This window comes from Budorcas taxicolor, chromosome 8, assembly GCF_023091745.1.
Source record: "Budorcas taxicolor isolate Tak-1 chromosome 8, Takin1.1, whole genome shotgun sequence".
Taxonomy (NCBI): Eukaryota; Metazoa; Chordata; class Mammalia; order Artiodactyla; family Bovidae; genus Budorcas; species Budorcas taxicolor.
In genome coordinates this window covers 103,904,017-103,913,644 of record NC_068917.1, presented here as the reverse complement: position 1 = coordinate 103,913,644, position 9,628 = coordinate 103,904,017, and positions in this window count along the sequence as shown.

The following is a 9,628-nucleotide window of genomic DNA, read 5'->3' as shown; positions in this document are numbered from 1 at the left end:
ATAAAATCCCTTCCCCACCCCTTACACCTCGCAGACTCTGCAGACTCCTTTTCCCCCCGCAGACTCCCTTTACCCCGCTGACTCCCTTTGCTTCGCAGACCCCCCTCACTCCCTTGCTTACCCGCCCCCGGGAGTTCTGCCTGAGAGCGACCGCCCAATAAAAGGCCCTGTTCAACGGTCCATAGAGGTGGCTCCTTCTTCCCGCGGCGTTTCTTACAGGGAAGGTCTTCCGGAGCAGGACATGGCAACCCACTCCAGGATTCTTGCCTGGAGAATCCCATGGACAGAGGAGCCTGGCGGGCTATGGTCCATAGGGTCACAAAGAGTTGGACACACCTGAAGCGACTGAGCATGTACGCACACAGAACTAGAGCAGCATTTTTCAAACTCTGATGTGCACACGAATTACCTGGGATTTTATTAAAGTGGAGATTTTGATTCTATGTATCTGATGATGCCTGAGATTTGCATTTCTAATGAGCCTCCAGGCCCTCAGCCCACACTTTCACTAACAAAGCAGTAAAGACCCTGTTCTCAAACTTTGCTGCCTGTTAGAATTAGCAGAGAACTTTACAATAAGCTGATGCCCAGAGAGAACTTTACAATAAGCTGATGCCCAGGCAGCACTCTTGACAATTAAACTGAAATTTCTGAGAATGGGACCCAGCCATGAGTAGTGTTTTAAGCTCCCCAGTTAACTCTAATGTATGTCAAGGACTGGGAACCAATGCAGGGAGAAGGTTGTTAAATTTATTTAAGTCCCAGAGAAGACAGGAGATTTTCACCATGTTGAAACCCCAAAGAACAGAAGCAATTGATCCCATTCACTGATGATGCCAAAATCTAGCATCATGGAGTTTTTACATCTTAATTTGTTTCACTTGGTTGAAGCGGACGTCATTCTCCCTTGGAATCCCCACAGTCCCCTCCACACTCCTTCTTTGTTCCACACCCATGGCAAGGACTCATGTGCTTCTGCAGTTTTCTGTCCCAAGCCTGACTGGGCTGAACCACATGCCCAGTTAACCCGTCATGTCATGTTATGCTGCTCAGATGTGAGCTGTGCTGACTTTCTAAGTAAGACATGAAGTCCCCAAATTTAAAAACATGTGAGGTCATAGGAAATGTTTTTAAAACAAATAATTTGTTGCTCATGGAAACAAGAAGCTCAGTGACGTTGTCTAAGAAGTTGTCTGTAAGGACTTCCCACGGCTCTCAAATGGCTCTCGGTTATCAGGGGCTGGGAGCATCCCAACTGGCAAGAAGCTCACCAGCCTGATGCCACGGAAGAGCTGATAGAGGCAGAACTGTAGAATTTTACTTCATGTTTAACTCCATCGGGACAGATAGTTCACTTTTTCCTTGGTGATCTAATAGAGAATTTTGGTTTATGAACAAGTCCTAAAAATAAATTCATATACCAGCACTGTTTGGCTTGAACTTCATTTTCCCCCCAGTGTGTGCTAAGCTGGGTCTAGTCTAAGTTGTTTACATGATGTCTGTTCCTTTTCTCCTGAGGTTCGTCCAGATTCTGACATAACCAATGAGCCTTACCTAGCGGTTTTTGGTCTCCTATAGGAGGTGACGCATGAGCTTTCTGTCTTTCTTGCCTGTTTGAGTCCTCTGGGTTCTGTCTTAGGATAAAGCTTCAGCACTCTATTCATATTTAAGTTTTTCAAATATTCATTTATGTATTTGGCTGGGTCGGGTCTTAGCTGCAGCCTGGGGATCTTCGCTGCATCCTGTGGGATCTTTTCTTGTGGCACATGGGCTTAGTTGCCCTGCAGCATGTGGGATCTGAGTTTACCTGCCAGGTATCAAACCCATGTACCCTGCATTGCAAGGCAGATTCTTAACCACTGGACCACCGGGGAACTCCTCCTTTTAAAAAAAAAAAAGTATTTTTTTTTTCTTTTCTGGCTTTAATTAAAGTAAACTCATTAACAACTTTTTGTTGAGAAAGTCACATTTAATAGGCAGCTTATTTGTAATACTATATAAAATATGTCTGTTTTGTAAACATGGAAATTCTATACTAAATGAAATATTCAAGCATATCAAACTTTGTTGTTAAAAATCAGAATTTGTTAAAGGTCATTTAATGCTCAGCAATTAACCGTGAACCCAAGTGGTCCAGGATCTTTTACAGTGGGAGGTTTCTAAGCATCATTCCAAGCTTTTCAATGCTAATTGGTGTTTCCTATGCTAATTGTTCTTATTTTGGGGTCCATTTTGTTCATGTGTATTTTTACTAGGAATCACTGATTTCTTCTAGGTTTCCAACTTGAAATAATAAATTTCTCTTCAGTTCACTTGCTCAGTCATGTTGGAACATCCAGTTAGTCAAAATTTCAAACTCCTGCGGGGTCTGCTTATGGAATGAATTTTAATATCTTTTTTCTCATCTCCAAGTAGGCAGTTTTCTCCACTGTCCCCTTAGTGCATGTTCAGTTCAGTTCAGTTGCTCAGTCGTGTCCGACTCTTTTTGACCCCATGAACCACAGCATGCCAGGCCTCATGTCCATCACCAATGGCTGGAGTCTACCCAAACCCCTGTCCATTGAGTCGGTGATGCCATCTAACCATCTCATCCTCTGTCGTCCCCTTCTCCTCCTGCCCTCAATCTTTCCTGGCATCAGGGTCTTTAAATGAGTCAGCTCTTTGCATCAGGTGGCCAGAGTATTGGAGTTTCGCATCAGGTGGCCAAAGTATTGGAGTTCCAGCTTCAACATCAGTCCTTCCAATGAACACCCAGGACAGGTCTCCTTTAGGATGGACTGGTTGGATCTCCTTGCAGTCCAAGGGACTCTCAAGAGTCTTCTCTAACACTACAGTTCAAAAGCATCAGTTCTTCGGCGCTCAGCTTTCTTTATAGTCCAACTCTCATATCCATACATGACTACTGGAAAAACCATAGCCTTGACCAGATGGACCTTTGTTGACAAAGTAATGTCTCTGCTTTTTAATATGCTGTCTAGGTTGGTCATAACCTTCTTTCCAAGGAAAAAGCATCTTTTAATTTCATAGCTGCAATCACCATCTGCAGTGATTTTGGAGCCCAGAAAAATAAAGGCAGCCACTCTTTCCACTGTTTCCTCATCTATTTGCCAGGAAGTGATGGGACTGGATGCCATGATCTTAGTTTTCTGAATGTTGAGCTTTAAGCCAACTTTTTCACTCTCCTCTTTCACTTTCATCAAGAGGCTCTTTAGTTCTTCTTTACTTTCTGCCATAAGGGTGGTGTCATCTGCATATCTGAGGTTATTGATATTTCTCCCAGCAATCTTGATTCCAGCTTGTGCTTCTTCCAGCCCAGCGTTTCTTATGATGTACTCTGCATATAAGTTAAATATGCAGGGTGACAATATACAGCCTTGATGTACACCTTTTCCTATTTGGAACAAGTCTGTTCCATGTCCAGTTCTAACTGTTGCTTCCTGACCTGCATACAGGTTTCTCAAGAGGCAGGTCAGGTGGTCTGGAATTCCCACCTCTTTCAGAATTCTTCACATTTTACTGTGATCCACACAGTCAAAGGCTTTGGCATAGTCAGTAAAGCAGAAATAGATGTTTTTCTGGAACTCTCTTGCTTTTTCGATGATCCAGCGGATGTTGGCAATTTGATCCCTGGTTCCTCTGCCTTTTCTGAAACCAGCTTGAACATCTGGAAGTTCATGGTTCATATAATGCTGAAGCCTGGCTTGGAGAATTTTGAGCATTACTTAACTAGCATGTGAGATGAGTGCAATAGTGCGGTAGTTTGAGCATTCTTTGGCATTACCTTTCTTTGGGATTGGAATGAAAACTGACCTTTTCGGGTCCTGTGGCCACTGCTGAGTTTTCCAAATTTGCTGGCATATTGAGTGCAGCACTTTCACAGCATCATCTTTCAGGATTTGAAATAGCTCAACTGGAATTCCATCACCTCCGCTAGCTTTGTTCATAATGATGCTTCCTAAGGCCCACTTGACTTCCTATTCCAGGATGTCTGGCTCTAGGTGAGTGATCACACCATTGTGATTATCTAGGTTGTGAAGATCTATTTTGTACAGTTCTTCTGTGTATTCTTGCCACCTCTTCTTAATAGCTTCTGCTTCTGTTATGTCCCTACAATTTCTGTCCTTTATCGAGCCCATCTTTGCATGACATGTTCCCTTGATATCTCTAATTTTCTTGAAGAGATCTCTAGTCTTTCCTATTCTTGTTTTCCTCTATTTCTTTGCATTGATCGGTGAGGAAGGCTTTCTTATCTCTCCTTGCTATTCTTTGGAACTCTGCATCCAAATGAGTATATCTTTTCTTTTGTCCTTTGCTTTTTGCTTCTCTTCTTTTCACAGCTATTTGTAAGGCCTCCTCAGATAGCCATTTTGCTTTTTTGCATTTTTTTTTTCCCTTGGGGATACTCTTGATTCTTGTCTCTTGACTTTAATTTTTTTTCTCTTTCTAGTTTCTACCAAATTGTCATAATTAATGAGCACATAATGATACACTAATTATTGCAATGACGTATTTTATTTAGTTTCCCTCCCTTCTACCTTTTTCTTTTCCAGTATTGCATCATATTTAAGTTTTATTTTGTTTCTGCAGAGGGGAGGAGACTTAGTCTCTCACGAGAGAATTCCTCCAGTTATCTTTGAGAGAAATTAAAAAGTCAGAAAAGGTCTTTTATATTTACTGCCATGCTTGCCATTTTATTACTATATTTATCATGTTTACTTTTACTGCCCTTTCTATTTTATTGTCTTTTATGTTACTGCAAAATTTATCATATTAAATGCTTAAGGAATCATTAGGTTCTCAGCTAGAACTACTAGCTAATGTATAACTGAATTTAAGATTCTTTAAAAATATGAGCTAATATATTTTTGCTATTTACTTTGCTAAATTTTGGGTTGTTGAGCAACAGATAACTAATACAATAAAGTGATTATAGTCAGTGTTTTCAAGGTCTTGTTTGCTTATTCTAGCGTCTCTTTTATCCCTAGGTTTTTTTAGTAATTATTTATTTTTGGCTGTGACAGGTCTTTGTTGCTGGGGGCGGGCTTTCTCTAGTTGTGGTGAGCGGGGCTTCTCTTGTTGCAGAACAGGGCTCTAGGGTGTGTGGACTTCAGTACTTGTAGCATGTTTCTATATGCTTTCTATAGGGACACTGGGTACAGTGAGAAGCAAGGCAATATGTATTCTGGATTGCTAAGATGTGAACTGTTCAAGGCATTCGAAGGAGAGGGGACTATTTCAAGGCCTTCCCTGGTGGCTCAGATGGTAAAGAATCTGCCCGCAATATGGAAGACCTGGGTTTAAGCCCTGAGTTGGGAGGATCCCCTGGAGGAGGGCATGGCAACCCACTCCAGTATTCTTGCCTGGAGAATCCCCATGGAGAGAGGAGCCTAGTGGGCTACAGTCCACAGGGTCACAAAAAGTCGGACACGACTGAGCAGCTAAGCACAGCACAGCACACCATGTGCTTGAACAGCCATCAAATTATTTTTCACAATGGTTGTACCATTTTACACTTCCATTAGCAATGTGGGAATTTCTCCACATCCTTACCAATCCTTGTCTGTTTTCCCCCATTTTTTTTTTTCAAATTATGGCCATTCTAGTGAGTGTGGAGTGGTATCTCACTACAGTTTTCATTTTCATTTATCTAATGATTGATGGTATTGAGTATAATCATTTTTATTGGATTCTAGACATTGCGAAGATAGCATTATTGAGTGTCTGGGTTTTGTTGTCTCCCTTTAATCAGGATTGGATTTTACTCTGCAAAGCAGTTACTGTAGTTCTAGATCTTGATTCGTTCAAGGCATTTTTTAAAGCTCAAATAGCCTTCACTCTATCTTTCCTAAAGTGTAGATTCTAGTGGTTTCCCTTAGTACACAGTGAGGTTTCTCCAATTTGACTGGTCTGACTGAAAGGTTTTTTAACTCTGAAAAGTTCTGGTAGTTATTCTACTTACAGCTCCATAAAGTTTTCTTTCTGTAGTAGTTGGCTCTTGTGTTTTCTCACCCTCTAAATACACTGCTTATTATTCATAGTTCATAATTATAGTTCAGTAGCTCTGTTGTGTCCGACTCTTTGCGACCCCATGAATCGCAGCACGCCAGGCCTCCCTGTCCATCACCAACTACCAGAGTTTACTCAGAATCACGTCCATCGAGTCGGTGATGCCATCCAGCCATCTCATCCTCTGTCGTCCCCTTCTCCTCTTGTTCCCAATCCTTCCCAGCATCAGAATCTTTTGCAATGAGTCAACTCTTCACATGAGGTGGCCAAAGTACTGGAGTTTCAGCTTCAGCATCATTCCCTCCAAAGAAATCCCAGGGCTGATCTCCTTCAGAATGGACTGGTTGAATCTCCTTGCAGTCCAAGGGACTCTCAAGAGTCTTCTCTAACACCACAGTTCAAAAGCATCAATTCTTCGGTGCTAGCTTTCTTCACAGTCCAACTCTCACATCTATACATGACGACTGGAAAAACCATCGCCTTAACCAGATGGACCTTTGTTGGCAAAGTAATGTCTCTGCTTTTGAATATACTATCCAGGTTGGTCATAACTTTTCTTCCAAGGAGTAAGTGTCTTTTAATTTCATGGCTGCAGTCACCATCTACAGTGATTTTGGAGCCCCTCAAAATAAAGTCTGACACTGTTTCTACTCTTTCCCCATCTATTTGCCGTGAAGTGATGGGACCAGATGCCATGATCTTAGTTTTCTGAATGTTGAGCCTTAAGCCAACTTTTTCACTCTCCACCTTCACTTTCATCAAGAGGCTTTTTAGTTCCTCTTCACTTTCTGCCATAAGGGTGGTGTCATCTGCGTATCTGAGGTTATTGATATTTCTCCCGGCAATCTTGATTCCAGCTTGTGCTTCTTCCAGCCCAGCGTTTCTTATGATGTACTCTGCATATAAGTTAAATAAGCAGGGTGACAATATACAGCCTCGAGGTACTCCTTTTCCTATTTGGAACCAGTCTGTTGTTCCATGTCCAGTTCTAACTGTTGCTTCCTGACCTGCATATAGGTTTCTCAAGAGGCAGGTCAGGTGGTCTGGAATTCCCATCTCTTTCAGAATTTTCCACAGTTTCTTGTGATCCACACAGTCAAAGGCTTTGGTATAGTCAATAAAGCAGAAATAGATGTTTTTCCGGAACTCTCTTGCTTTCTCAATGATCCAGCAGATGTTGGCAATTTGATCTCTGGTTCTTCTACCTTTTCTAAAACCAGCTTGAACATCTGGAAGTTCACGGTTCACATATTGCTGAAGCCTGGCTTGGAGAATTTTGAGCATTACTTAACTAGCATGTGAATTGAGTGCAATTGTGCAGTAATTTCAGCATTCTTTGGCATTGCCTTTCTTTGGGATTGGAATGAAAACTGATCTTTTCCAGTCCTGTGGCCACTGCTGAGTTTTCCAAATTTGCTGGCATATTGAGTGCAGCACTTTCACAGCATCATCTTTCAGGATTTGAAATAGCTCAACTGGAATTCCATCACCTCCACTAGCTTTGTTCATAGTGATGCTTTCTAAGGCCCACTTGACTTCCCATTCCAGGATGTCTGGCTCTAGGTGAGTGATCACACCATCATGATTATCTGGGTCGTGAAGATCTTTTTTGTACAGTTCTTCCATGTATTCTTGCCACCTCTTCTTAATATCTTCTGCTTCTGTTAGGTCCAGACCATTTCTGTCCTTTATTGAGCCCATCTTTGCATGAAATGTTCCCTTGGTATCTCTAATTTTCTTGAAGAGATCTCTAGTCTTTCCTATTCTGTTGTTTCCCTCTTTTTCTTTGCATTGATCTTTGAGGAAGGCTTTCTTATCTCTCCTTGCTATTCTTTGGAAATGTGCATTCAGATACTTGTATCTTTCCTTTTCTCCTTTGCTTTTCCCCTCTCTTCTTTTCACAGTTATTTGTAAGGCCTCCTTGGACAGCCGTTTCACTTTTTTGCATTTCTTTTCCATGGGGATGGTCTTGATCCCTGTCTCCTGTACAATGTCACGAACCTCATTCCATACTTCATCAGGCACTCTGTCTATCAGATCTAGGCCCTTAAATCTATTTCTCACTTCCACTGTATAATCATAAGGGATTTGATTTAGGTCATTCCTGAATGGTCTACTGGTTTTCCCTACTTTCATCAATTTAAGTCTGAATTTGGTAATAAGGAGTTCATGATCTGAGCCACAGTCAGCTCCTGGTCTTGTTTTTGTTGACTGGATAGAGCTTCTCCATCTTTGGCTGCAAAGAATATAATCAGTCTGATTTCAGAGTTGACCATCTGATGATGTCCACGTGTAGAGTCTTTTCTTGTGTTGTTGGAAGAAGGTGTTTGCTATGACCAGTGCATTTTCTTGGCAAAACCCTATTAGTCTTTGCCCTGCTTCATTCTGCATTCCAAGGCCAAATTTGCCTGTTACTCCAGGCGTTTCTTGACTTCCTACTTTTGCATTCCAGTCCCCTATAATGAACAGGACATCTTTTTTGGGTGTTAGTTCTAAAAGGTCTTGTAGGTCTTCATAAAGCCATTCAACTTCAGCTTCTTCAGCGTTACTAGTTGGGGCATAGACTTGGATAACTGTGATATTGAATGGTTTGTCTTGGAGACGAACAGAGATCATTCTGTCGTTTTTGAGATTGCATCCAAGTACTGCATTTTGGACTCTTTTGTTGACCATGATGGCTACTCCATTTCTTCTGAGGGATTCCTGCCTGCAGTAGTAGATATAATGGTCATCTGAGTTAAATTCGCCCATTCCGGTCCATTTTAGTTCGCTTATTCCTAGAATGTCAACGTTCACTATTGTCATCTCCTGTTTGACCACTTCCAATTTGCCTTGATTCATGGAGTTGACATTCCAGGTTCGTATGCAATATTGGTCTTTACAGCATCGGACCTTGCTTCTATCACCAGTCACATCCACAACTGGGTGTTGCTTTTGCTTTGGTTCCATCCCTTCATTCTTTCTGGAGTTATTTCTCCACTGATCTCCAGTAGCATATTGGGCACCTACTGACCTGGGGAGTTCCTCTTTCAGTATCCTATCATTTTGCCTGTTCATACTGTTCATGGGGTTCTCAAGGCAAGAATGCTGAAGTGGTTTGCCATTCCTTTCTCCAGTGGACCACATTGTGTCAGACCTCTCCACCATGCCTGCCCGTCTTTGGTGGCCCCACAGGGCATGGCTTAGTTTCATTGAGTTAGACAAGGCTGTGGTCCTAGTGTGATTAGATTGACTAGTTTTCTGTGATTATGGTTTCAATGTGTCTGCCCTCTTGCAACACCTACCGTCTTATTTGGGTTTCTCTTACCTTGGACGTGGGGTCTCTCTTCACGGCTGCTCCAGCAAATGGAGCCCCTGCTCCTTACCTTGGACGAGGGAGTATCTCCTCACCGCCGCCCCTTCCGACCTTGAACGTGGAATAGCTCCTCTAGGCACCCCGGCACCCGCGCAGCCACCGCTCCTTCAGTGTCTGGTAAATGTTTCCATGTAGAAAGCTGCAGTCATCATTGGACTCAACTCCCTTGTTTTCTTCTTTCAGGGGTCACAATCCTGTGCTACCCAGCTGTATGGTATCTAGAAATAGTTGTTTTATAAATTTTGTGCAGTTTACTAATTGTTTACT